Source organism: Leptonychotes weddellii, chromosome 6, assembly GCF_054177405.1.
Source record: "Leptonychotes weddellii isolate Sample4059 chromosome 6, ASM5417740v2, whole genome shotgun sequence".
NCBI lineage: Eukaryota > Metazoa > Chordata > Mammalia > Carnivora > Phocidae > Leptonychotes > Leptonychotes weddellii.
In genome coordinates this window covers 15838453-15866348 of record NC_138374.1, presented here as the reverse complement: position 1 = coordinate 15866348, position 27896 = coordinate 15838453, and the positions used below count along the sequence as shown (strand labels likewise).

Below are 27896 nucleotides of genomic sequence, written 5' to 3'. Positions count from 1 at the left end.
GACCTTGGGCAAGCCTCTTCCCGATCTTGGTTTGCAGAATGAAAGAACCTGATGGTATATTAGCCATGGCTCTTTTGGTTACAGATGAAAGACAACAAGCTCAAACAGGCTTAAGCCAAAACCTGGATTTTGGGGGGCTCACATACTGAAAAGTTCAGAGATAAAATGGCTTCAGGTACAGCTGGATCCAGGGTCTCAAAAAAGCTCTGATGATTTGGTCTTTTCCTCACACTTTCCTACTCAGGCATGCTCACTCTATTTGGAGACTCCAGGAATTGCAGCCTGACATTATCCTTATAGCCAGCAATTCCATCAGAAATAGGTCTTCTCTATCCCAATATATCAAAAACAAAAAAAACCCTCATTGGACTGGTTAGAGTTATGTGTCCATCCTAAATAAATCACTGGAATTAGAGGACATGAATTTGCCCATTGACCAGGACTGGATTACATGCCCAGCCCTTGGCACCAGGGGCCAGGTCAGCCCCATCCAAAGGTCTGAGGATGCAAGAGAGTAAGTTTCCCAAAGAAAACTGGAGCGAATAAAAGAAGTGAGGCCAGGAAGGCAAGAACAGATGGCTCTGAGGGGACCTCCGGTTCTAACAGTCTGTGGCTTTAGGGAAGACAGTTTTCTGCATTCTGTCCTCTGGTAGCTTGCAAAGAGGAGTACACTGGGGAGAAGGGAGTGCTCTCTGTTTAGTCCTTACTGCTTCTCCTTCCACCCATTTTATCACTGTCCTATGTCCCCCCCCCGGGAAGAGAGTAAAATAAGGAGTTGACCTTGCAGAAAGGCAGAGAGCCACTTTTGAGTGGAATTCATGGAAGACATTCCGGCTCGTCCTTCCCGAAGAGTGGGTCTCCATGGGAACAATGCCAGTACGGATGATGACAAACAGGGAGGGGTGCAGGCCGTCAGCGTCCGCTGCCGTGTGAGCAGCCACGTCTCCACGTGCAGAGCAACTCCCTTCCCACCGCGTTTACTCTGAAGAGTGCTCTGGTCCTTAAATCAAGCTCCAGGCTGATTTGTATGCTGTAACAGTGACATGCACTGTCTGGCTATAACCAGATCCAAACACCAAATGGTGAACTTGTTTGAGAAAGTGCAGTTTTGTGAGCAACAGTAGAAGGGAAAATGTTAATAAAGGGCAGTCTGCTGAATGGAGGTTAAATACTTTCATACTTCTCAGCTAACCCAGAAACTTCCCTGAATTCTCATTAAAAAATTTTTTTAAAAGTTCTCTGTAATCTGATGTTTTACCTCATTAAATGCTGCAATTTGAGAAGCAAGAAAAGGACGGAGTTGAAAATTGGCACCTGGTTCAGGTCACTGAGCTGTTACTCTGCGCCTGGTTCCCTTGTTGGGGAGGGCTCAGCAGAGTGATGAAGAACCAACGAGGCAGGGTTCGAGATTTCCTGTGGCCTCCCAGTAGCCTTTTCCACACTCAGTCCCAATCCACAACAGCCCATCTGGGCCTTTGCTCCATAATTCTCCACATTCTCCACATTCTGCTCCTGCCTTTCAGGGATCTGCCACCATGTTGGTTTTTGAATCCTGGCTAAAAGACTGAGAAACCCAGAAGCGGTCGGTTCCTCTTCTTTGGAAGTATTTGGTTTCCTTTCTTTCTGTTCCTGACTCATTTTCTCCTTTCCCTTCTATACTTCTACTGTTATTTCTTCTTCGATTTTCTTCCCTTCTTCAGTGACAGTACTGAAATTTCTAATAAAATATGGACCAGGGGCCGCTGGCTGACTCATTCGGTGGAGTGTGAGACTCTTGATCTCAGGGTTGTGAGTTCAAGCCCCACAGTGGGTGTAGAGATTACTTAGAAATAAAGTCTTTAAAAAAAAGAAGAAAAGAAAATATGGACCAATTTAAAAAATTAACTAGTGTAGTATACCCAAAACTACCGAATTGTATGCTTTAAGTGGGTGAATTGTGTGGAATAGAAGTTTATTTCAATAAAGCTGTTTTGGTTTTGTTTTTTTTAAAGAAAAGGTAGGAACTAGGTCTGGTCCAATGGGCTATAGAAGCTGTATTTACATAGCAGTGTTGGTAAGACTGGGGAATCACTATCCACATCTCCAAAAGGAGATTGGGTGGTGTACTCACTCAACTTGGAGTAGCAGCTGTTCTTCTGCCTTTCTTCCAAGGGCCAAAATGGCAGATGAGTTCGAGCTTATGGCCAAAATTGGGCAGGGAGGGGGAGCAGTGTACAGAGTATATTTATATAGGGGACAATCGTTTTTGTTTTTTCTTTTTAAAGATTTTATTTACTCATTTGAGAGACAGAGTGAGCAAGAGAGAGAGCACATGAGCAGGGGCAGAGGGAGAAGCAGACCCCCCTGCTGAGCAGGGTGCCAGACGCGGGGCTCGATCCCAGGACCCTGGGATCATGATCTGAGCTGAACACAAGACGCTTAACTGACTGAGCCACCCAGGCGCCCCAGGGGACTATCTTTCTACTGCAACATAAAGTCCCATCTCCTAAGTATCCCTGTGTTTGGAATCTCAGAGGTTAAATTCAAGTAACAATGGCTTGCCTTTCTCAGAACAACCTGGTTAAAAGGTATATGACTCATAATTTGTCAGGGACAATTTGCTTTTATCTGTCTTTTTCCTTATTGACATCACTTCCTCCACCTTTTCATATCTCGGAGGTGGCCATGGGATTTAGCAACATGAACACAGCCATGTACAGGGAAGTTAGACAATCTCTTATTTGAGTATGGTGGTCATACTCGGAGAGAAGTCTCGGGGGCCACCTACGCTACCCCAGGCTTCCACACACCACCTGCCCCAACTCACACACTCTCAGCTCTGTATAGGAAATCCACCACTTTATGGCCCCACATAAAAGTGCCATTCTGAATAAACACAAAAGCAATCAAAGGCTCTTGAGTTGTTGGTCTTAAATATCAGTCATGCTTCATCACAGGTATACAGGACCTGTTCCTTGCATGATATCATCGTATAAAGAGTGAGGGCCTTAGGGGCATCTTAATGAGGTGATAATGAGGAAGAAAATGTTCTGGTTTGGGGGGGCCTGGTATTCACTATAATGTTCAAAGTAGATTTAATCTTACATTGGACTCCTTGCTGTACAGTATTTACAAAGAGGAGCAGGGAGGGAAATGAAGATGGTGTTGAGGTAGGGGAGTGTGTGTGTGTGTGTGTGTGTGTGTGTGTTTTGAATTTTATTTCTTAATCTACCTTTTATTACTCTTGAAGATCTGCCCAAAATATCATAAGGCTTTTCTTTTGATACAGATTACCCAAGTCCAAGAGCAATGACTCCAAAGAGCTTCCTTCTCCAATATCCAGAGCTCTTTATACTCCCTTCCTCTGCATTTATGCTGTCTTCCTTGCTGTATTATGCTGTTAATTGTTTTTGCTTTGTTTTCTAAGATGCCATTTGTTACTCTTGAAGACCTGCCATTATTTCAAAATCTTTTCTCTTTATATGATCCATCATGAAGCAATAGGGTGAGCGAGCTTCCTACTTCGCCATACAGATGGTCTTTATTCTCCCTTCCTCCTTTTTTCTTTTCAAACATTTGGAATAACCAGACAGTTGAGAAAGTTCTTTGAAATGGGAAGTAACAAACTTTGCCCGAGTGATTTAACCTCTTTGAGGCAAGAAAGATTGTCTAGAAACCAAGGTGGCATTATTGTTACTACTGGATAAGAACAATATGTGAGTTAAATCATTCATTCATTCATTCATTCATTCATTTGTAACTTAAATATTCCTCTGGGAGCATGAGAGGTCTTATTTATGTTTAATGCCAAAAATTATCTGGGGCACCTGGGTGACTCGGTTAGTTAAGCGTCCGACTCTTGATTTCAGTTCAGGTCATGATCTCAGGGTCGTGAGATCGAGCCCGGGGTCGGGCTCCACACAGAGCATGGAGCCTGCTTAAGAATCTCTCTTTCCCTCTCCCTTTGCCCCTCCCACTGCTTACATGCATGCTCTCTCTCTCTCTCTCTCTAAAAAAAATTATATTTGCTCTCTGTCTTCAGTCATTTTACTAACAGGATTCCTGAGTCTTTTTTTTTAAGTGATTCTCCTATTAGAAGAATTTCTAAGTTCTTTTAGTCATGCTCATGAATCAGTTCTCATTTTTGCTCCCTTGTTGTCATTGGCAATTAATTCAGTCCACAGTCAACTGTCCGTCCATCCATCCATCCATCCATCCACCTATCTATCCATCCATGCACACATCCATCTGCCCATTCATCCATTCATTCAACAAATATTTATTGAGCACAAGCTAGGTACTCCGCGAGGTGGCTAGCTAGGGATACAGTGGTAAGTCTGGATATCTGTCCTCTGGGAGGAGATAGTCTGGGGAGGAATAGAGACAAAGAAACAGACAACTGCATTACAGGGTCAGGTCCAGCGCAGAGGTCACTGACAGCACAAAGGAGAGGCCTGCCAGAAAATCTCAGAAGGAAATGCTATCTAAGCCATGACCTAAAGGATAAGAAGGAGGAGGGACAGAAATGGATATTTTTCAGAAAAAAAAAAAATTCCACAAATGTATCCACTACTTTACTGAGCTAAGGAATTCACCTTGCTGAGCCCTGAGCCTCTTAAGTAATGACAGATTTTCACATAGAAGGAAAATGAATTTAGAGACAAAAAGACCTCAGTGGCTTAGAACAATTTGCTTAAACTTTTTGGGGCGTCATTTGTAATAAGAGCAAAATAATAATTCCTAGCCTACAGTGTTGTTGGAACAATTACATGTGTTATAGGCAAAGTCCCCAGCACATGAGAGACTGTCACAAATAGCAGAATTTATTACCATGAGAAGCACAAAAACATATTGTAGTTCTTCAGGGTGGAGGTGGGGGTGGGTATGCACTCCCAGGAAGCTTTACCAAAAAAAAAAAAAAGTAAGGACAAATAAACAAACACACCCAGACTCCATCCCATGAGATTCTGAGTCACTAGGTCTGGGGTGGGTCACTACCATCTGGATTTTTCTAAAAGCTCCATAGGTGATTCTGGTATTGAGCTGGGGTTGTGAATTGCTGTCTATTTTCATTATAGAGCTGCCATTTTAAGTACATTAAAACCACAACTGAGAACACGGTAACTATGATTTAAAGTGACCATTAAAACAGAGTTGCAACAGCATGCTGATGATCAGCAACGATCCTCCCTGGGTAATTGAGAAGGGACTTAAGAATCAGGGAAAGTGGAATGCAGAATTTCTCAGGCTCTTAGAAATGATGTCTGCAAAAATGTCTGGCTTGAGTCAGAGTGGAATTTAGCTGTCATATTTCTCTTGACTGACCACCATAACCCTTTGGTAATTGATCTAGTAAATTAGTAACTCATATCATACCGCAGCTTAAACTTTCTAGAGTTCACCATTACTTGCTGAAAATAGACATCTGGCAGTAGAATTTCTAGCATAACTAGTAAAAAAGAATTCAGACAGTCATTTGCTTGTGAAAAGTCTCAATATTTCAATACCGAGTCTGAAATTTCAGTTGTTCAGGGTGGAATTCTTAACAGTATGTTTGTAAATGTTCCCTGAATGGAGGGTGTCCTGGCTCTTTGTCTCTGATTTACTTCCTTCCTGGCAGACAATACAAATGCAATATTGCTGAAGTTTGGATTTGCCTAGAGCTTGGGGAGGGAGAATCAACTACCTACAACTTGCTGGAAGAATCTCAGGAATTAGCAAGTTTTGATCTTCAGAAGAGGCTTCGTTGCTCTGGCGACAGAATAAGATGAGACTAAATATTCTTTATTTTTCTTTTAATTTTTATTTATTTATTTATTTACTTTTTAAAGTAAGCTCTATGCCCAATGTAGGGCTTGAACTCACAACCCCAAGATTAAGAGTTGCATGCTCTACTGATTGAACCAGCCAGGCACCCCAAGAGGAGATTAAATATTCTTTTTTTTTTTTTTAAGATTTATATATTTATTTTAGAGAGACAGTGTGTGCAGGGGGGAGGGGCGGACAGATAGGGAGAGAAAGAATCTCAAGCAGACTCCCCACTGAGCGAGGAGCCCAGTGTCGCTGGGATCAATCCCGTGACCCTGAGATCGTGACCTGAGCCTAAATCAAGAGTCAGATGTTCAACTGACTGAACCACCCAGGTGCCCCAAAACTAAATATTCTTGATTTGACCTGATCATTCTGGAAAAGAATAAACCTAGTATATAACTCTCCAAATATGGTCCAAGGAGCCTGCCTGAGGATCAACTAAGGGAACTCATGAAATGTGCAGAACTCTGCACACCATCCCAGATTTGCTGAATCTGAATTTCTGGGGGGTGAGGGCCAAAGCCTCTCAGGTGATTTTTATAGTCACAACCACCTTATGAAAAAAAAAGGTGGAAATCTCTTTTAAGTACACTTGTGTTTTGCCACCATGGAATTCTATTTCTGCATCTAGATTCCCACAGAGAAACCCCATTCACTTTTTAGACTTCGGTTTCGTTTTTTATAAATGGTACTAATACATATCACAATTAAAAGGGGACCTTTAATTCCTGTCTTTCTTACCTCAAAGACCAAATATGAAAATATTTTGAAAATGAAAAATACACAGTCCTATCATTACAGTCATTTTATAGATGAAGGATCTGCAGTTCAAGATGCCCAGCTAACATTTTTTTCTGGCCAAATGCTCACCAAGCTTCTTAATTTGGCTGTTTTTATTTCTATTCAAAAGGAGGAGGATGTTTCCATATGCGATGAGCCATCTAGCCCTAAGCATAAGGAAGATGGTTCCGAGGTTGCAAAGACACAGGGAGAGATCACTCCAGTCCTTAACATATCAATCCGGAACTGCATAATTCACATCTAGAGCTGCTACCAAAAGTGGGGGCCAGCCACTAATTCTGTTCCCCAAAGCCTATTATGTTATCCACATCCAGGAAGCAGCTTCATCCAGAGCTTTCTCAAACCAAAGCAATGTCCACTATCTCTGACCGCTTGCCTGCTGAGATTTTTTTTTTCTTTTCCTTTTACTGGCAAATAAATACCTGTCTGTAGAGCAAGCCAACCTGATGCATTTTTTGACAGTTCTTTCCTAATATTCTAATCTCTCAGGCCCCAGACATGAGTCCTCAATAGAGGTGGAAAGGCTTTGTCTCAAGTTTAATTGATATATAAGAACCCTCTATTATCTGCCTTCCATTATCCATCTGAGACTTCAGTCTAAAAAAGGAGGCTGTCTCCTTCACAAGCTGCATTCCTTGACATTCTCCGAAGTTTATATAGAGGCCGCTGGAGCTGGGGTGATGCACGGGGTAGGCCTGCTCGCAGCTGCCTGAGCGGTCAGTCACCTGAGATCTCTGCAGGGCTTTTCTCTGGCATAATCCTCTAGGTGTCTGTCCAATTTTTTTTTTAACTTTGAATAGATCTGTTTTCCAGGCCTGGGGGAAAGAGCCATGGATGACAAGACCGTGGAAAGTCCTTACTGACCAAGGTAGGAAACAAGGAAAGACTGGGGGAGAGGGAAGGGAAAAGGAAGAGGGAGAGAAGGATACCCAAGGGTTAGCGTCTTTGGAGGATGAAGTGATTGCCTGGGGCTAAAAATTGTCCTCACCTGCATTCTGCTCATCCACTCACTCATTCATTTCATTCATTTGTTCACAGGCACGGGCAGAGGGGCGGGGTGGGGGAGCGGTTGGGGGCGTGTTCTGTGCCCTCCTCAGGTGGAAGTTACTTAGCACACTACCACAGCCTGGGTTTGGAGCCATAGTATTTACAAGATGGGGAAGTTTTCCTTTGGCTTTGTTTGCGAGAACAAAGGACCAAGAGACAAATCATGCTAAAGTAACAGGGGAAGAAAATCCAGTTCCACCTGGCTCCTCCTTGAACAGGCTCCCACCCCTTTGGGGGCAGGTGGGGGCAGTCAGAGCCCCTAACCACTGGTTTGGAAAGGAAAACCCTGCAGTCATTTGATCCAGGCTTTCAGAGCTGTATTTTACCAGGAACTAGAAGGTGCCTTCCAGGAGTTAACCCTTTCGTTCAAGAGTACAGGATGGAAACCATTCAAGGTACGGAGAGGGTACGTTGTATGAACTTGGAAACAACAATGAGGATGTGATGATGATAATGGTTTATGGCTTTCATTCATTCAGCCTCCACCATGGGAGGCACTATGCTTCATGCTTGACTTGTATGAGTTCCTTGCATCCTCACAACAGGGTGAGGTGGATACGGTTATTATCCCCATTTTACAGATAAGGAAACTAAGGGTCAGAAAAGTTAAGAATCTTCTTCAGAGTCATCCCACTGGTAGGTGGTAGAGCTGGGCCAGTATGTGTGTATCTTCTTTCTCCATTCCTTTCGTCCATAGGAATTATAAAATAAGATGTGCTCACTTCTATTCAAAACATTCCATGTAGCTCCTACTCTATGTTCTTCTGTGTCAGATTATCTGGTAGTTCTCTGTGTCTGGTCTGATTAGACTGTCTTGGTCCCAGAAGTCCTCTAGTTTCCTGTGCTAACTAGTGAAGGGGGCACAAAGGAAATGTGAGCTTGAGGATTTTTTTGGCCAGTGTCTTGAGGCCGCCCAAGGACCAACTAGCTTTTTATCCCTGAAAGCCCAAGGACTCAAGATCCCAGTGAGGTAAGCACAGGCAGTGTGAAATGGATGAAAGAACAGATAAGAACAACAGAAGAAACACAAAGGAAACCCATGAGAGTTAAAGAGAAAGCAAAGGTTGTCCTGATTACCAGTGCTACATCTTTTCAAATTCTTCAGTGGTGACCAAGTTCTGCTCTTTCAGAGAGGGAGCAAGAACAACGCGAAGGTCTTCAGAGCCACATCTGGTGAACCAGGCTAGGGACAGAGGTCAAAAATGCCTTCATATGGTAAACAAAACAAAACAAAACAAAACCCATGACAACTGACGAATTTTTAGGGAATTGTGGAACATGGCACAACTCCGGAATGAATGTCTTACGTCCTTTGAAGGAACACAGTGTCCACCTAGATGTTTCTACATGGGTGTCTCTGTTAACAAATCAAATGTTAAGACTTCCATATCCCATCCTCTTTGAGGTGGAACTCTGTGTTTGCCTCCCAAGTACCCATCTGACTACCTGGAGTTAAACAAACACTCACTGACGGTGTGTGGTTGAAATGATGAGCACAACACTTACATCTGGCAGGGATTGAGTTTGGGAGATAACAGAGCCGCCCGGAATACCGGTGGGCAGGCAGCAATGGCCACACCACTGATTAAGCTGGTAGAGAGGGACAAAATGGATGGTCTCAGTTGGAAAGTCTAACCACGTAGAAAGAAGTGTCAGGTAGGAACCGTAAATCTGGAGAATGAAACCAGACTGTGAACCAGAAGTCAAAACAGAGAAAAGGCCAGGGTTGGTGCCTGAATATCAAAGAAGGATCCAGGCATTACAGCGTGTTGGGAAGAGACTAGGCTTCGGAGCCACACAAACTGAGATTGAAATCCTGCTTCCACTACTTAATGGCCTGAGCTTTGGTTTTGTGATTACTATCTGCAAAGAAAAAGTAACAAAGCCAATCTTATGCTGATTATTGCTGTATAGCTAAGTATCTCAATAATGTAGTAGCTTAAAACAACAGCGATTTTATTATATCTTGCCATTCTAGGCAGCACATGGCTTGGCGATTCTTCTGTTCCATGTGGCATCAATTGAGGACACTTGGTGGTACATAGCTGGCTGGTAGGCTGCTCTGGAGGTTCTTGATGACATCATCACATGTCTGGAGCCTTAGCAAGCATGATTGGCAGACTGGCCTCTGCTGGGGCTGTCAAACAGAGCACCTACGCCAGGACTTTCAGATGGTGGTCTTAGGATAATCGAATTTCTTACAAGGCTCCAGTGAACAAAGAGAAAGCTGCACAACTTTTTAAGACTGAGGCTTTCACTGTGTTCTTTTGGTTAAAATACTCATAACTCTACCCAGATCCAAGAAAGAGAGACATAGAGCCCACCTCTTTTTAAAAAAAATATTAATGAATCATTGTATTTAAGAGAAAAATCAGATTGTTATTTATGCATACAACTTCACAAATTATTGTTGAGCTCAGCGATTATGAAACTTTATATATTAAATATAAACAAAAAGATCAGTTATGAAAGAACAATCCTATCTCTTGGTGGAAAAAGCATTAAAGAATTTGTAGCCATGTTGTAAAATCCGTAGAGTACCTTAGGGTAGATATTAAATGGAAAGCATTTAGCACAATGTCTGACACACAGTAGGTGCTTATAATATTAGTGTGTCTTCCTCATCTTCTGCTCACAGGAAGAAGAAAATCTAAGTATATGATCTGGATTTCACAACAAGAGGAGCTGTATCAGTTTAGGATGTTTTAGTCAGAAGCAATAGAAAATTTACATAAAGTGCCTTAAACAATAAGATCTTTTATTACCTTATATGACAAACCAATTAGAGTTAGAATGACTCCAGGGTTGGTAATTTAGTTGTTCAATGATATCTTCAACGAAGCAGGTCATTTCCATCTTTCCATTTTATTATCCTCAGCCTGTGAACTCATCCTCTTACATGAGATTCCTTCATAGTCTCAAGATGGCAGCTCCAGCTCTGGGAGTCTTATGAAAACGAGAGCATCCTCCAAGCTCTGTATTCCTTCTCATGAGCAAGGAAAACTTTTGGAGAGGCTCCCCAGCAGACTTTCCCTCACATCTCATTGGTTCAAGTCCAAACCATTCATTTGGCAAGAAGGATGAGACCACCATGATTTGCTTAGGTCAATCAAGCTTCAAAGTCCTGGGGCTAGGAGAAGTCCAAACTTCCTGACAAGCTGTAATCCCTTGGGTAAGGTGAACAAAATCAGCTTGTTCTTATCCAGAAAGATAGGAGAGAATGCATTGTGCAGATAGCCAAAAGTGCCTTCTACCATGGTTTATTCATCTTATTCTTTGTTCTGTACATGGCCCACCATGTGGGAGGGTACTGGTCATGACTCAGAGCTTGACCACGTTCTCTTAGCTATTGGTGACAGGAAACAGAATGAGCGGGAGGAGGATGCAAAGATGTGAGGAGAAATCCAGATCTAAAGTATCTGAGACACTGGGTCAGAACTAAGCCAATAGAATAGCTTAAAAGGCAAAAGCTTAAAAAGGCAAGGGACTAGATTTTAGTGTGATCATCACTGTTAGCCATCTTTTAATTATTCTGGGTTAGGCCAAAACTGGGATTAGTATGTAGGTAGAAATTATCTCCACCTTTATAAAAGAGAAATATTGAAGAACAGGAAGGCTGACTTTTCTGGCCCCATTTTCTACCTTGGAATGGGACCTGAGGTCTATGGATAGCATCTATTGGAAGTCTCTTGGGAGCTTCTGAACTTAAACGATAGGAATCATTTTGCTGGTCCCTTTACCTGGTCCCACAGTGCTTCTAGAGTAAAGACAAAGTCCCTAACTCAGTCTCTGAGGCCTTGTGTATTCTAGCAGGGCCCCAGAGCATAGTTGTATAGCTGTGCCATGAACAGGAGTGCTTGGCTGAGACGTAAGTGAGGGCTGAAACGCAGCCCTCACTCCAATTGCCAAGCCATGGGCCCCCAGGTCTTTGTGGGCTCTGAGGGGGTGCTCTTGCAGTGTCATGGGGCTTCTAGCAAGTTCTGGGTCTAGCACTTGCTCCCTTTTCCGTTCTCAGCTCACAGAATAGTGTTCCAAGTTGTTTGTGCTCTTTTCCACTGACTTTCTCATACTTCCCCATACATACTGTTATTCACAGCAACAGAACAAACCACCCTGATACTTAGTGGCTTAAAGCAATGACAATATTTATTTTGCTCACAAATGTGCGATTTGGGCAGGGCCTGGTGGGGACAATTCATCTCTGTTCCACTTGACATCGGCTTCAGAGGTTCAAATCATCTGAAGGTTCATTTACTCACATGTTTGGAGGGTGATGCCCTTTGCCAGCTGGGTCATCAGCCGGGACTTTCCATGTGGCTGTATGGCAGCCTGACAGCGTGGTGGCTAGGCCCCAAGGGAGCCAGGCAGAAGATTTGTAGATTTAGTCTTGAAAGTCATATGGCCTCATCTCTGTTGTAGTCACAGGCCCATCAAATTTTAAGAAGAAAAAGACCCCACATCTTCCTGGATGAGTATCAGGATCACATTGTAAGAGCTGTGGGATACCCCATAGTGATGCAGTGATCGTTAAAAAATACAATCTGACACACACACCTGCTTCCTCAGGCCACAGGGCCTTTGCACATTCTGTTTCCTCTGCCTGCAACATCCCTTCCCATCTACCCCTCATTAATGCCAATCATCCCTTATATCTCAGATGAGTTGTTATTTCTTCAGGGAAGACTTCTCAAACTCCCTGACCAGGTCAGTTCCCCCTAGCTTATGATTTCTGATTCTTGTCACAGTTATATTTTATATATGTGCATATATAAATATATGTGTATGATTATATATGTGTATATATATATATACATAAATATATTTATACACATACATACATACATACATACATACATGTGTATGTGGACAGACAGACACACACACACACACACACCAATGTCTGTCTCTCAGATGGTAACCCCCCCATAAAGAGGAACTGCAGAGTTCGTTTTTGCTCATCATGCTATCATCAGTGGCTAGTATACAGCAGATGCTCATTCATTTATTAAGTGAAAAAAATGCACAGGTGCCAAAGGCTGGATTTTGGAGTCCCTTGTGCTGGGCTATGATTTGCTGATGGCTGTGTTACCCCTGGGGCAGAACTATTAAATCCAGATAAGAAGAGAGAAACAGAGAAAGATGTTTCTGAGTTTGATGCTGGAGTAGCAGTTGAGCTCAATTGGGGAAGGTGTTAATGTTCATCTCTATAGAATGAATCCCTTCTGCCTGGCTCCCACAGACCTGCTTACAAATGCTAATGAGTTCATTGCAGTTGTCCCTACAGAGCAGCTCAGATAGTTCTAGTCTTCCAAAAGAAATTAGGGGAGACTTGGAATTCTGGGCAAAATACAGAACTAATGAATAGTTTCCAGGTGGGAGCCAGCTCCACCTTCAGCTCCCTTGTCAGTGAGAGGAAGGAGAGACCTCCAACCTGTTCTGACTTTGCACCAGGATTAACAAAACATGCTCTGCTAGGGTGCACATAGATTCCTTCACCAGGCAAAGGCTTTCAGGTTCAGGAAGCATAAACCCTAATTATGGAGGAGGGGGAAATGGGGCAGAGTCTGCAATGGGGTGGGAAGGGTTTCCAGGAGGGGCATGGAGAAAGAAAAGAAAGTTTCATAACCAGTTTTGATGTGAAATTAATACTCCATAACACATTTGTCCACAGCATGCAGATTTACAAACCTCTCTGCAAGAAGCAACAAAAACAAAACCAACATGGAGCAGAGCAGAAATCAGGTTCCTCCCACACCTGTTCCAGGGGGAACCCACAAGTCCAAACCTCCCAAAGAACATGGTCGTGCTCTCATTTATGCTTGGACACCAACTTCTGAAGGCCTAAACGCAATGAGGGCCTTTTCCCATCTGTCCCACACAAAATCTATGCCCCTGGAAGGGGGAGAGGTTAAAAAAAATGAAGTAATGGGGTGGCCTGGCTGGCTCAGTCGGTAGAGCATGCAACTCTTGATCTCAGGGTCGTGCATTCAAGCCCGCATTGGGTATAGGGATTACTCTTAAAAAATACAAACTAATACCTGAGGTACTGAGCAGCAGTTCTTAACCTTCTTTCATGTCATGGTCCCTTCTGACCATCTGGTAAAGGGTATGGACACCTTCTCAGAGTCTATATATATATATATTTTTTAAATACATTAAATAAAATATATACAACTGATTGCAGACTTCCACTGCTGACCAAGATTAAAATAAGGATCAGATTTACCTTTTTGCCTGAAATAACTAAAAAGCTAGACACAGTATATGAAACAATAGTTTTTAAAACATTGAGTATCAGGCAACAGTATCAGTGACCCCTGAGGGATGGGAAACAAAGTAGGACAGCACTGTGGTTGCCTGGAGAGTTTCCAAACTATGTGCAAGGACAGGGAGCCCCGGTCTCCCTGAGTTGAGGAGAAGAAGCTGGAAGAAAGGGGAGGCCAAGGTGGCTAGAGTTTGCATAGCAGAATATCGAAGAGAGAGTGCTGCACAAAGAGAAAACTCTAGAGATCTGGAGAGGGTTTTCACTGAGTCTTCAACTGAGTACTAGTCAGCACACTTGTGTGAAGAAACTGCGCAAGGCAAGAAAAGAACCACCTGGAAGGACTATAGGGAAGAAACAATTCTTGGAGCTCACACAGGGTCAAGAACAGTTCCTCTTCTCATCAACCAGACTAAAAATCTCAAAATCCACAGGACATCAGGTAGAGTACTCAGAATGGTATTATCTCAGTAGTTGGGAAAATTTAGTTCTAATCTAAATGCTGTTCTGGTCTCACCCAACAAGCCTTAAAAGTAAGATTTAAAAAAAAATCAAACTGATTCCAAGCAATTTAACCATGTTCCAGAACAAAGTTCAAGAGTACTTAGAATACTTGCAAAAATACAAAAATATTCAGCACCCCAAAGAGTAAAGTTCACAATGTTTAGTGTGGGTAAAAAGTTACCAGGGTGCAAAGAAGCAGGAAAATAAATCCCATAATGCATATGAACATTGATCAATCAAAACTGATTCAGAAATGATACCATACTGATGATAGGGGGAATTAGGAGGCTCAGTTGGTTAAGCACCGGAATTATGATCTCAGCTTGGGTCTTGATTTCAGGGTGGTGAGCTCAAGCCCCACATTGGGCTCCACACTGGACATGGTGAGTTCAAGTCCCACGTTGGGCTCCACACTCCAAATAAATAAATAAATAAATAAATAAATAAATAAATAAATAATCTGAAGCATCACTGAGCTAGCTATAAGACGACCTCAAATAGCCCCCAAAATATGTGACTGGGGTCCTCAAAGAATAAAATATTTGAAGAAATAATGATCAAAAACCTTTTAAATTTGATTTTAAAAATAACCCAAAGATCTAAGAAGTTCAACAAACCCCGAGCACAAGAAACCTGAATAAATGTATACTACCAAGGTATATCTTGATAAAATTGCTTAAAACCAGTGATGAAAAATTTTAAAGTAGCCAGACATAAAAGACATACTATACACAAAGGAACAAGATAAGGATGACAGGAGAATTCTTGTGGAAAACAATACAAACTAGAAGACAGTGGATTGTCTTAAAGAAAATTTTAGAATCTTTAAAGTACTGAAGCAAAACATAAAACCAAACCCCAACTGGCAACTTAGAAATTTATACTCAGCAAAGGAATCTTTCAAAACCAAAAGTAAAACAAAAACTTTTTAGACATACAAAATTTGGAAGAATTTATTACCAGGATACCTACAGCACAAGAAATGTTAAAGGAAGTCCTTCAGGAAGAAGAAATATCCATCAGAAATCCAGATCTACACAAAAGAATAAAGAGTACTAGAAATGTTAACAGCATGGGTAAAAATAAGATTTTTGTCTTTATTATTTAAATATCTTTTTTTTTAAAGATTTTATTTATTTATTTGACAGAGAGAGACACAGTGAGAGAGGGAACAGAAGCAGGGGGAGTGGGAGAGGGAGAAGCAGGCTTCCCGCGAAGCAGGGAGCCCGAGGCAGGGCTCGATCCCAGGACCCTGGGATCATGACCTGAGCCGAAGGCAGATGCTTAACGATTGAGCCACCCAGGCATCCCTTAAATATCTTTAAAATATATTTGTTTAAAGCAAAAATGCAGTGTACTGTGGTGTTTAAAATATATGTGGTGGTAAAATATATGACAATAACACAAAAGCTGAATGAAGAAAAATGGAAGTATGTTATTATGAGGTTCTTACACCATAGGTAAAGAAAAATAGTATCACTTGAAGGAAGACTGTGATATATTAAAGATATATGCTACAAACCCTAAGGCAAGGGCAACCTGGGTGGCTTGGTCAGTTTAAGTGTCTGACTCTTCATTTTGGCTCAGGTCATGATCTCAGGGTGGTAAGATTGAGCCCTATGTTGGGCTCCACACTCAGTGGGGAGTCTGCTTGAGATTCTCTCTCTTCTTCTCCTCTGCTCCTCCCCTGCTCACATGCTCTCTCTCTCTCTCATAAATAAATAAATCTTTAAAAAAATTTTTTAAATAAAAAAATAAACCCTAAGGCAACCATCAAAATAATATAACAAAGTTAGAGTCAGTAAGCTATCACAGATGATAAAATGGAATCATTAAAATGTCATTTTAATCCAAATGAAAGTGAAAAAGGGAACAAAGAACAGATGCGACATAGAAAACAAATAGCAAGATGGTAGATTTAAATCCAACCGTAGCAATACCCACATTAGACATAAATGGTCTAAACACTCCAATCAAAAGGCAAAGATTGTCAGATTGCATAAAAAAGCAAGGCTTATCTATATGATGCCTATAAGATATGACTTTAAGTATAAAGACACAAATAGCTTAAAAGCAAAAGAATTAAAAAAGATATACAATGCTAACATGAATCAAAAACATGAATCTCGAGGCACCTGTGTGGCTCAGTTGGTTAAGCGTCTGCCTTCAGCTCAGGTCATGATCCCAGGGTCCTGGGATCTAGCTCTGCATGGGGCTCCCTGTTGAGTAGGGAGCCTGCTTCTCCCTCTCCCTCTGCCCCCCCACCCCTGCTCATGCTCTCTCTCTCTCTCAAATAAATAAATAAAATCTTAAAAACAGAAGGAGTAACTAAATTAGCATCAGAGTTGATTTAGGAGCAAAGAATATTGCCAGAAATAAAGAAAGTCATTTTGTAACTGTATTCCTATATATTAACAAAGAGCAACTGGAAATTGAAATGTGAAAACATTTACAATAGCGTAACAATGTAGTTTCTGGACTAGCATCGAATATAAAATACTTAGGGATAAATCTGACAAAAGATGTGCACTAAAAATGACAGAATTTGTTCAAATAAATTAGAGAAGTTCTAACTTCTCATTCCTAAGATATGAGCTGCATATAGTGACTTCCTTCCAAAGTGCACAGTATAGGGGCATGTGCACCCCGCTGATTGTGATTCTTGATCTCAGGATCAGGAGTTCGAGTCCCACATTGGGGGTAAAGTTTACTTAAAAAAAATGCTAACATTTTAAGCAAAAACAAAAGCCAAGTGTGTAGTATGGAAAGATGGAAAAAAGAGAGTAACTTGACAGTGAAGAAACCTGACAAATCCATCTCCGCCAGAAAGTCAAGGCCACCATCAACAGTCACAAATCATGTTGATAGATGTACATTTGATACGAGATCATAAAAATGGCACTTTACCTCTGTGGTTATCCTTCTAATAACCCATTTCTCCAGTCTTGTGAGAAAAACATCAGAAAAATTCCAACGGTGGGGTATCCTCCAAAATATTTGACAAATACTTCTCAAAAACACAGAATATTGGAGAAACCATCATACCCAAGAGGAATCTAAGGAGACATGACAACTAAATATAATGTGATATCCTGGATATAATCCTGGAATAGAAAAAGGACATCAGGTAAAAACTAAGACTATCTAAATAAACTACAGACTTTAGCTAATAATGTTACATTAATATTGGTTCATTAATTGTAACAAATGTATCATACTAATGTAAGATATTAACAAGAGAGGAAACTGGGCACACAGTATATGGGGATCTCCATACTAACATCTCATTCTCTTGTATATCTAAGATATTCTAAAAATTAAAGTCTTTTTTTTTTAAATTAAAGAAGATCTAAATAAATGGAGAAATTGACTGTATTAATGGGTGAGAAGACTCCATTTTGTTAAGATGTCAGTTGTCCCCAAACTGATCTGTAGCAGGAATAGGCAAACCCTGTCCTGTAGGCCAAATCCAGCCCACCACCTGTTTTTATAAATAGTGTTGTATTGGAACACAGCCACACTCCTATGTTTCTGTGTTGGCTGTGGATGCTTTCATGCTACAATGGCAGAGTTGAATAGTTGTGACAGTAAAATATTTACTATTTGGCCCACTGTAGAAAAAGTTTGTTGATCCCTTGATCCAGTGCAATCCCTATTAAAATCCTGGGAGGCTGTTTTATAGAAATCAACAGGCTGCTTTTAAAATTCATATGAAAATGCAAAAGACTAAGAAGAGCCAAAGCAACTTTTTTTAAAAAGAACAAAGTTAGGGCGCCTGGGTGGCTCAGTTGGTTAAAAAGAACAAAGTTAGAGGAGTAACACTATCTGACTTCAAGATTCATTATAAAGCTTCAGTAATCAAGACAATATGGTATTGTGTAAAGATAGATAAATACGTCAATGGAAGGGAATAGAGAGTTCAGAAATAGACTCATACATATATAATCAAGTATTTTCCACAAAAATGCAAAAGCAATTCAGTGGAAAAAGCATAATTTTTTCAGCAAATGGTGCCAGAGCAATTGGACATCTGTATGAAAAAATAAATAAAAACTTAGATCTATAGCTTGCTTGCACTGTATAAAAAACATTAACACAAAATGGGTCACAGACCTATATGTTAAACGTAAAACTATAGAATTTCTAGAAGAAAGCACAGGGAAAAATCTATGTGACCCCTGGTTAGGCAAGGATGACTTAGATCTGACACTGAAAAGATAATCCACATATGCACAAAAATTGATAAACTGGGACCTTATCAAATTAAGAACTTCTGCTCTTCAGAAAACACTATCAAAAGGACAAAAGGACAAGCCAAACATGGGAGAAAAACATTTTCTGATCAATATCTGATAAAGGACTTGTATCCAGAACATATCAAAACTCTCAAAACTCAATAATAAAACAGACAATCCAAAAGAAAACGAGCAAAACACTGGCACAGACTCGTCACCAAAGAAGAGATACAGACCGTAAATAAGCATATGAGAAGAAGCTCACTACCATTGGTCACTAGGAAGTGCAAAGCAACACCACCATGAGATACCACCTCACATCTATTAGCGTTCCTAAAATTAAAAAGACCAACCACACCAAGTGTTGCTGAGGATGTGGAGCAACGGAGTATTCGTGCACCAGTGTTGGGAATGTAGGTGCTACCAACGCTTCAGAAAGAAGGCGGCAGTTTCTTATGAAGTTGAACACAAACTTCCTATTTTACCTAGCCGTTCCACCCCTAGGTCATTACCTAAGAGAAAGGAGAGCCCGTATCCACACAAAGACTTGTACACCAATGTTCAGTGCAGCTTCATTTGGAATCACCAGGAACTGGAAACAACACAAAGGCCCATCAGCAGGTGAATGGATAAACAATGTTTAACTGCACAGCGTAACACCACTCAGGAAAAAAAAAAAAAAAAACCAACAAACCAGTGATACACAAAGCAGTAGAGATGAATCTCAACATAATTATGCTAAATAAAAGAAGCCTAATTTAAAAATAAGAGTATATGCTGTATAACTCTACATAAAGTTCTAGAAAAGGCAGATTAGATTTCCCTGGGGCTTGGGGTCTGAGGAGGGGCAGATGGGAGGAGTTCCAAATGAACATGAAGAAACCATAGCAAGTGATGGACAAGTTCACTCTCTTCATTGTGGTGATGATTTCACAAGTGTAGACTTATGTCAAAATTGGTCAGTTGTACACTTTAAATATAGGTAGGTTATCATATGCTCAATTGTACCTCCATAAAGATGTTAGAAGTGAAAAACAAATCAAAAATACATAGAGGATTACAAAAGAGCCCGATTATATTGAAATACAGCTCTGTTTTTTAAAAACAAATCTGTGATGTAATTACTTGTTTTTTTACTAGGCAAGTCTAAGAACTATTGTGACTTAGAATTAATGATGAATATAAATGATATTTTGATGTTTCCATAACCATCATTATGTGACATAAAAATATTTGTGATTTCCAGTAGTGTTCCTGTCATGGTGGCCCACACTAAGGAAGCAAAGCCAAGAAATGGACAGAGAAACTCTGTTTTATTCATATCACCATCGCTGGAGGAGGTATGCTGGAAGAGCTGAAGTTTTTGTTTGTTTGTTTGTTTAAAGATTTTATTTATTCATTTGACACAGAGAGACACAGCGAGAGAGGAAACACAAGCAGGGGGAGTGGGAGAGGGAGAAGCAGGCTTCCCGTGGAGCAGGGAGCCCGATGCGGGGCTCGATCCCAGGATCCTGGGACCATGAACTGAGCCGAATGCAGATGCAGACACCTAACAACTGAGCCACCAAGGCGCCCAGAAGAGCTGAAGTTTTATTTTTGTCGTTGTCTAGTTTTGGCTTGGGGATTAAGGCCAGTTCATAAAGTGGATTAAGTGGTTTCTCTACCTTTTTTATATTATGAAAGTTTGTTTACATAATATGGGAAATACATTTAGGCCTAGCAGTTGTTTGGAGAATTATAGATTTTCGGTTTTATAAATTATATTTTATTATTATTCCCATATTATAAGTAATATGTGCTTGTTGAAACACATGAAATAATTAGGAATGTTTAAATATAAAGTTAATATTTTTTTTTTTAAAAAAAGGGTCACAGTTACTGCACTGCTCTTACGGTTTGTTGCCCACATTGATAATAGAAGGAAATGCTAAATTTCAGTGAGAGCTCAGTAAAAATATAGATGCAATGTTTTGCCTTGAAGTTCACAAACCCCTGGATTATGTGCACATCAGGAACTCCTGGAAAGCCTTTGGGATCAACCTGGGGTAAGAGGAGCAGTTCAGTGTGCTGAGCTATTTCTCGAAAATGGCAATCACCAGTTTTCTCTTCCTTCCCTCAGTAGGGTTGACGGCCTCAGGGTATAATAATAATAATAATAATAATAATAATAATAATAATGGCCTGAGCCCTGGGAATAAGTAGCATCCTTTTTCAGAAGGATTCGTGGGATATGCCCACTCCACCCCCTTGACTTACTCTCCAGAATAGATCTCCCGCCTTTCCTCCTAACAGTCATTCCTATGTCAAAGAGGAAACATTTCCTTAATAAAGGCCACCCCCAGCTGCTTCCAGAGAAAGCAAGCTAGAGTCCACAGTGAGGGCACTTTATCTTGAGGAAATTAAGTAGAGCAGAGTTAAATAGAGCCTGGAGTTGCTAGGGGCCCCTTGGCTTAGGTATGGAGAGAAAAGTTCCCTTTGGTTCCAGCACCTTCTATGAGCCGTGATCATAGGACTCAGCCCTCCTGAGTCCTTTGTCTCTGAAGGGGTCAGGTCTTTCCTGTTGAGTTCCCAGTGGGAGCTGCTAGCTTCGGAGTGTAGAGCACAGTTAACTCAGTTCCCCCCTTTCCCCCCCCATGCTGCTCATAGGAGCCCTAATTCCCTTTAAATGCTGGTATTTGGCCTGCAACAGGGATTGGACTATTTCCCTGACTCGTTCCTGGTCAGGCCACCCTGGAGGCCCGCCTCCCACTAGTCTGTGATCTTCCTCCAGGCTCCTTCTGTTTGCTCCGAGAATATCCTTTGGTCTTGCTCCCCTCAGCTGCCCTCCTTACAAGGTCCAGTAAAGGTTCCTTTCTGCCTCTGGCCTGGTCATCACAGATGCTTTCCTTGCTGTCCCACCTTCAAATCAGAAACACACACCAATGCTGTCAGAGATTCCTGGTACATGTTCATGTTTGTTTATTTATTTATTTATTTATTTATTTATTTATTTATTTTTAAATCTTTATTCAACTTTTAACCATCACCATTGGGCACTAACAAACTTTTTTTTTTTCTTAAGTAATCTCTACCCGCCATCATGAGGCTTGAACTCATGAGCCCAAGATCAAGAGTCACATGCTTTACCAAATGACCCAGCCAGGTGCCCCTGTTTTCAAGTTTAAAGTGTTCTCAGGAAAATCTCTCTCAGTCTTCCCTTGCTTTTTAAAAATACATCAAGAGTTAAGAACCCACATTTGCATTTCAGTTCTGTGGCTTTGACCCCTTACTCTTGTAATCCTCCCTCTATTTAGGAAAGGGCTATCTGCCACCCAGGTAGAGCTCCTTTGAGCAAGGGAGCACTAGGTAGGAGAGCATCATTGGAATATCTCAGGGTCTTCACTGGAGGGATTGGGAAGTGGCTGGTGCAGGAAAGTGGAGGGAAAATATATCAGGAAAATGGAAGAGTAAGCCCCCTTCTCCCACATTGTCTAGACCCCATCTCTTGCAGAAGTTGTGTTCAGTTTGTCTGGGACAGGAGCCATCAATGTTGGAGGTGAATTTTAGAGGCTGGGGCTCCCTGGGGAGGGTGGGGTGTTCTAATTTGAGGTGGCCAGGGGCTGGGAAGAACCAGATAAGGAGCCCCAATCCCCAAAGAGAGTCCTAAGATACAAGGAGCCTAAGATACCAGAGTAGGGGGTTGGGCTTGTTTATGTTAAAGGTTTATGTTCCCCAAATCTCCAAAGGACAGACGCTGGAATTGAGGTGAAGGTTGCTATTCCTTTACTGACCACCTTCTCCTACCTGAGAACGGGTAGCTGGCTATTTATGTGATCGATGATTGATGGGAGGAACTAGTAAGGTCAGCAAAGCAGAATAGTTAGGATACAATGAGGTACCATAAGTCATTTATATTTATCACTTCTCCTGTTACTGACGTTTTAGCGGCTCCAAGCATTTTTGAGCCAATCCAAGTGACAGGACAGCAGATCTTTGTCACCATTGACTTGCCTGGAATGTAGGCTCTAACTTGGCACAGGGACCTGCAACTCACAAATGATCCAGGTTTCAGGCTCTCTCTTTGAAACTTCAGTTGGCAAAAGACCAACACTTGCCAGTATGCTCTCCATCTTCCTGCCCAGACTCTGGAGGACAGGCATCAAGCCCCAGCCTTAGAAGCAAATCTGAGTGGACTTTGCCCCTAAAGGGGATCAACGGAGACATGGTGGGTGGAGGCAGGAGACGTAGGTGGATCTAGACAGACCACAAGCTAGAGTAGGGGCTCTGAGAAAATTACCACCATGCTGAGTTCAAGTTTTATTTTATTTTATTTTTTTAAAGATTTTATTTATTTATTTGACAGAGAGAGAGCACAAGCAGGGGGAGCTGCAGGCAGAGGGAGAGGGAGAAGCAGGCTCCCTCCTGAGCAAGGAGCCCGATGTGGAGCTCCATCCCAGAACCCTGGGATCATGATCTGAGCCAAAGGCAGATGCTTAACTGACTGAGCCACCTAGGCGCCCCATGAGTTCAAGTTTTAAATTCCTAGTATAAAGCACAGTGCCTTGGCGCATGGGTATATGCTTAGTAATTCTTTATTGGATTGAAAGGAACTATCTAATGATGATATTAGCAAATATGAACATAGATTCTATAGGATTATGAAGCTGGGAAATAATTTTTAAATTAATTGGATTGTACATATGATAGGCAAAGAAATAGGTCCAGTAGCTCTATTAAATGTGAATAATAAAATGAAAATGCTTCTAGAAGGTAACATAGGAGGATATCTTTATGACCTTGGGAGAGGTCAAGATTTCTTAAATAGCAAACACACAAAAGTAATACCCATTTGAGTTAAAAGCTTCTGTTTGTCCAAATGTACCATTATGAGAGTAAAAAACCAGCCACAGACAAGGAGACGATATTTACAAAACTTATGTCTGATGAAGGTCTTTTATCTACAATATGTAAAGAATTCTTACATATCAATAAGAAAAGACACACCATTTTTAAAAAATGGGCAATAGTCTTAAACAAGCATTTTACTAAAGAAAACATCTAAATCATCAGTGAGCATGTGAAAAGGTGTTCAAAATCATGAGTTATTAGGAAAATGCAAATTAAAACCATAAAAGGGAGTAAACTGACAATACCAGGTGATACAAATGAATCTTTCTGTGCATTCTTGAATAAATTGGTTCAACAACTTTGGAGAAATTTGGTACTGCCTATCAAAGCTGAACATATGCATACACTAATGTTACAGAAATATTACCCTTAGATGTATACCCAATAGAGAGGCATTCATATATTAACAAAAGAACCTGAACAAGAAGATTTATAGTAGCCCCTTTGCCTTGGCTAAAAGCAACCTAAAAGTTCATATTCATTGTATATGTATATATTTACAATATACAATGAATAAACTTATATTGATTACATATTATAAATTTGTCTTCCACTGTAGATGGGGTGCCTGGCTGGCTCAGTTTGGTGGAGTTACACACTGGTGGAGTGTGTAACTCTTGATCTCGGGGTTGTGAGTTCCAGTCCACACTGGGTGTAGAGATTACTTAAAATCTTAAAAAAAAACAAATTTGTTTTCCATTATATACAGTAATGAAAAAGAATTGCTGCTACATTGTGACAATGTTACAATGTGTGTGAGTGTGAGAGGGAGAGAGACAAAGGGTAAGCTTTATTTATACTCTCGAATTCTTACAACTTTGCATAAAGTCGTCATCCCTTCCTCAGAGATGGCAGAAACTTTAATAAGAAATCCACCCCCATAGACAATATGGTGAATTTAATGTCCCCCCCTCTTTGGGGGAGGAGAAGTCACACTACACACTCTTGGAGACACTCCAAAGGTTGTCTGGCACTTCAGTACAGAAAGGATTTGGTGGGGTGCCTGGGTGGCTCAGTCAGTTAAGTGTATGCCTTCGGCTCATGTCATGATCCCAGGGTCCTGGGATGGAGTCCCGCATCATGCTCCCTGCTCAGCAGAGAGCCTGCTTCTCCCTCTCCCTCTGCCTGCCGCTCCCCCTGTGTGTGCTCTCTCTCTGTCAAATAAATAAATGAAATCTTAAAAAAAAAAAAAAGGAAAGGCTTTGGTCCCATCTCTTGCTGGCTTAGGATACTAAGAGGCACTTAAAGTTGGTTGCTCAATCCCTCTGGGCTGGGGTGGGGCAGAAGGTGGACAGGGAGGTGGTCTGGGACAGACGGAGAGACCATGCGTGTGGGCTCAAGTCCTTGTCAACAGAGATGGTTGATCCTGGGTGGCTGCTGGGGTGGCTGAGGGCCTGAGTGCTCGGGCTGGGTGGATGCTGCTTTGGTGGCCTTCGTCTGCCCAGTCCACCAGCTCACTGCTCTGGAACTGTAGCTGGATCTCCCCTGGGCCCCCTCCATGGCGTCGCTGGCATGGATGATGTTCTTGCTGATATGGATGCTGACGTCCCCCCTAATGGTGCTGGGGCAGCCTCAGCTGAGTCGGTGTGTCCTGTCATGGCCCTGGAGGAGCAGACCACGTTGGGGCCTTCCCAGACCACAGCCACATGGGGCCGGAGCTCATGTAGAGGATGAGGGCTGGGCAGAAGGGCTTCCTCGGCAGGTCAGGGTAGTGCTGGGCAAGGCCTCTCTCTGGTGCCTGTAGCATCTCCATCCCCACCAGCTTGAGGCTCCTCCACCCAAAGCAGTGGGTCACATCCCTAGTGAGCCGCACCCCCCTTCACTGCAATAAGGGTCCACTCCCGGGTCCTGGAGGAACCTCTTGAATTGGGGCATGCGAGCAGGCTTCTGGCGTGACCCGTGGGCGGCTCAGCAGCCCCTGCAACTCAGCATGCACCAAGAGGCCTCCCGGTCCCTGGCCCGCAAGCTGTGGGCTGAGCGTGGAATGCTGCCCGCTACGTGGTTGAACCTCAAGCACTTGTTAAACAGAAGAAGCCAGAACCAAAAGAGCGCATACTATATGATTCCACTTCTATGCCGTACAAGAATAGGCAAAACTAATCAAGAATCATAAAAGACTAGAGCTTGCTTTTGAGGTAGGATTGCCAGATAAAATACAGCCCACCCAGTGAAATTTGCATTTCAGATTAAAAGCAAATAATTTTTTATTTTAAGTATGTCCTAGGCACTATTTTTATTTGCTAAATCTGGCAACCCTACTTGGAGGAGACATGAGGATGGCTTCTGTGGTTTGGATAATATCCTATTATATTAATCCAGATGATAGTTACATGGGTGTGTCTATTAGTAAGAATTCAGCAAGGTGAATGTTTATGATTTGTGTACTTTATGAATGTTATCCTTCAACAAAAAGTTTTAAAAGTTTTACTAGAATGATATATGAAAGGAGTCCTGGGTTCAAATCGTAGCTTTTTGGGTCCAGTTTTTCCAAGTCTCAGTTTCTTCATCTGTAAAACAGAAATCATTTTAACAAAATCTATCCTCCTCACTGCACTTTGTGTAAGAGGAAGTGTGAGTGCAGAGAGCTGAGATACCTCGTCCGGGCAGATCATGAATGGCTCTGACAGGTTCACACCCATCAGTCTAGAACCCACGTGACTTACCCCCTCGTTGTCCTGCTTGCCTATTGGAAAGTGCTCCTAAAGCTGTAAAAGGCTAGACAAACGTCAGACTTGACTTATAATTCTTTAGGGCAGGAAATTTTAATAAGAAGTTCAGAGAGTACAGTTGACCATTGAACAACAAGGGTCCACTTATTTGTGGATTTTTTTTTTTACAGTACAGGTCTGTTAATGTATTTTCTTTTCCTTAGAGCTTTCTTTCTTTCTTTCTTTCTTTCTTCTTTCTTTTTTAAGATTCATTTATTTAGGGGTGCTTGGGTGGCTCAGTCGGTTACGTGGCTGCCTTTGGCTCAGGTCATGAACCTGAGCCCCATGTTGGGCTCCCTGCTTAGCCCAAATCTTAAAAAAAGATTTATTTATTTGAGAGAGAGTGAGAGAGAGCACATACACGTGTTGGGGTGGGGGAGCGGAGCAGAGGGAGCAGGAGAGAGAGAAATTCTAAGCAGATTCCCGCTTAGCACATAGCGGGTTGTGGGGCTCAATCTCACAACCCTGAGATCACCACCTGAGCCAAAACCAAGAGTCAGACACTTAACAGACTGTGCCACCCCGGTGCCCCTCCTTATAGCTTTCTTAATAACATTTTCTTTTTTCTAGCTTACTTTATTGTAAGAACGCAGTATGTAATACATGCAACATACAAAATATGTGTTAATCGACTATGTTATCAGTAAGGCTTCTGGTCAACAGTAGGCTATTAATAATTAATTTGGGGGGAGTCAAAATTTTAAATGTGCATGTTCTATTGTGTGTACCCCTTACCCCTTGCATTGTTTGAGGGTCACCTGTATTTGTAAAAAAAAATTTAAGATTTTTATTTATTTGAAGAGAGAGAGAGCGAGAGAGAGCATGAGTGAGGGGAGAGGCAGAGAGAGAGGGAGAAGGAGAAGCAGACTCCCTGCTGAGCATGGAGCCCAATGCAGGGCTCAATCCCAAGACCCTAAGATCATGACCTAAGCCCAAGTCAGCTGCTTAATGGACTGAGCCGCCCAGGCATCCCGTATTTGCACAATTTTAAGTGTGAGCAGGTGAGAAATCCTAAAGCTAATTTCAGATTCTCAAAGGGGTCTCTGACACACTCCCCTAAGAAATGGAAGAGCTAGCAGAGCCCCTGATCTGAAAGAGATGCTCCAGTCCAGATTAGCCAGTAAGATCCTTGACTGGACCGAACCCCTGAAGTCCTATAACCTGGAATTCCACTTCTTCCCTTTTGACCTAGCTTCCTCCTTTCTTTCTTCTTTAGCCAGCCTTAGGCAAACAACTTCTCCTGGGGGCCACCTCTCAGTGGCTTCCTTTCTGAAAGCAGGGGCCTGGGGTGGGAGGGTGGCAGGCCTCCCTCACCAAGGAGCAGGGCTCTTGCTTAATTAGTGTTTACAAAGGGCTGCATGTTATTAAATTACTAGACAATGGAGATCAAGCCTTGGGGGTTTTTGAAATCTGTCCTGCTGCCCTCCCTAACTGGGTGGGAGGGATTTGCTTGGAGGGAGAGAGAGAGGAGGGTGACTGGGGACACTCTTACGGTGGGACTGCCCCCTCCCAATGGGCAGCACCACAAAGAGATCCTAAAGAGTCTTCCCTGCAACTGTCCAGCTTGTCTTTGGTGTGAAAGCCACCATTCCAGATGTGTTCATTTTGAGTGCAGGTACGTTTCCTCTGTATAATCCAGCTACCCTTGAGAGGTGTAACTAG

The 27896-nt window shown here is 42.0% G+C and overlaps 1 pseudogene; it reads right to left on the bottom strand.

Moving 5' to 3' along the window:
- Window positions 1-24822: 24822 nt before the first annotated feature.
- On the bottom strand, window positions 24823-25675 carry LOC102745679 (nucleoside diphosphate kinase D, mitochondrial pseudogene; annotated as a pseudogene).
- Window positions 25676-27896: the final 2221 nt, after the last annotated feature.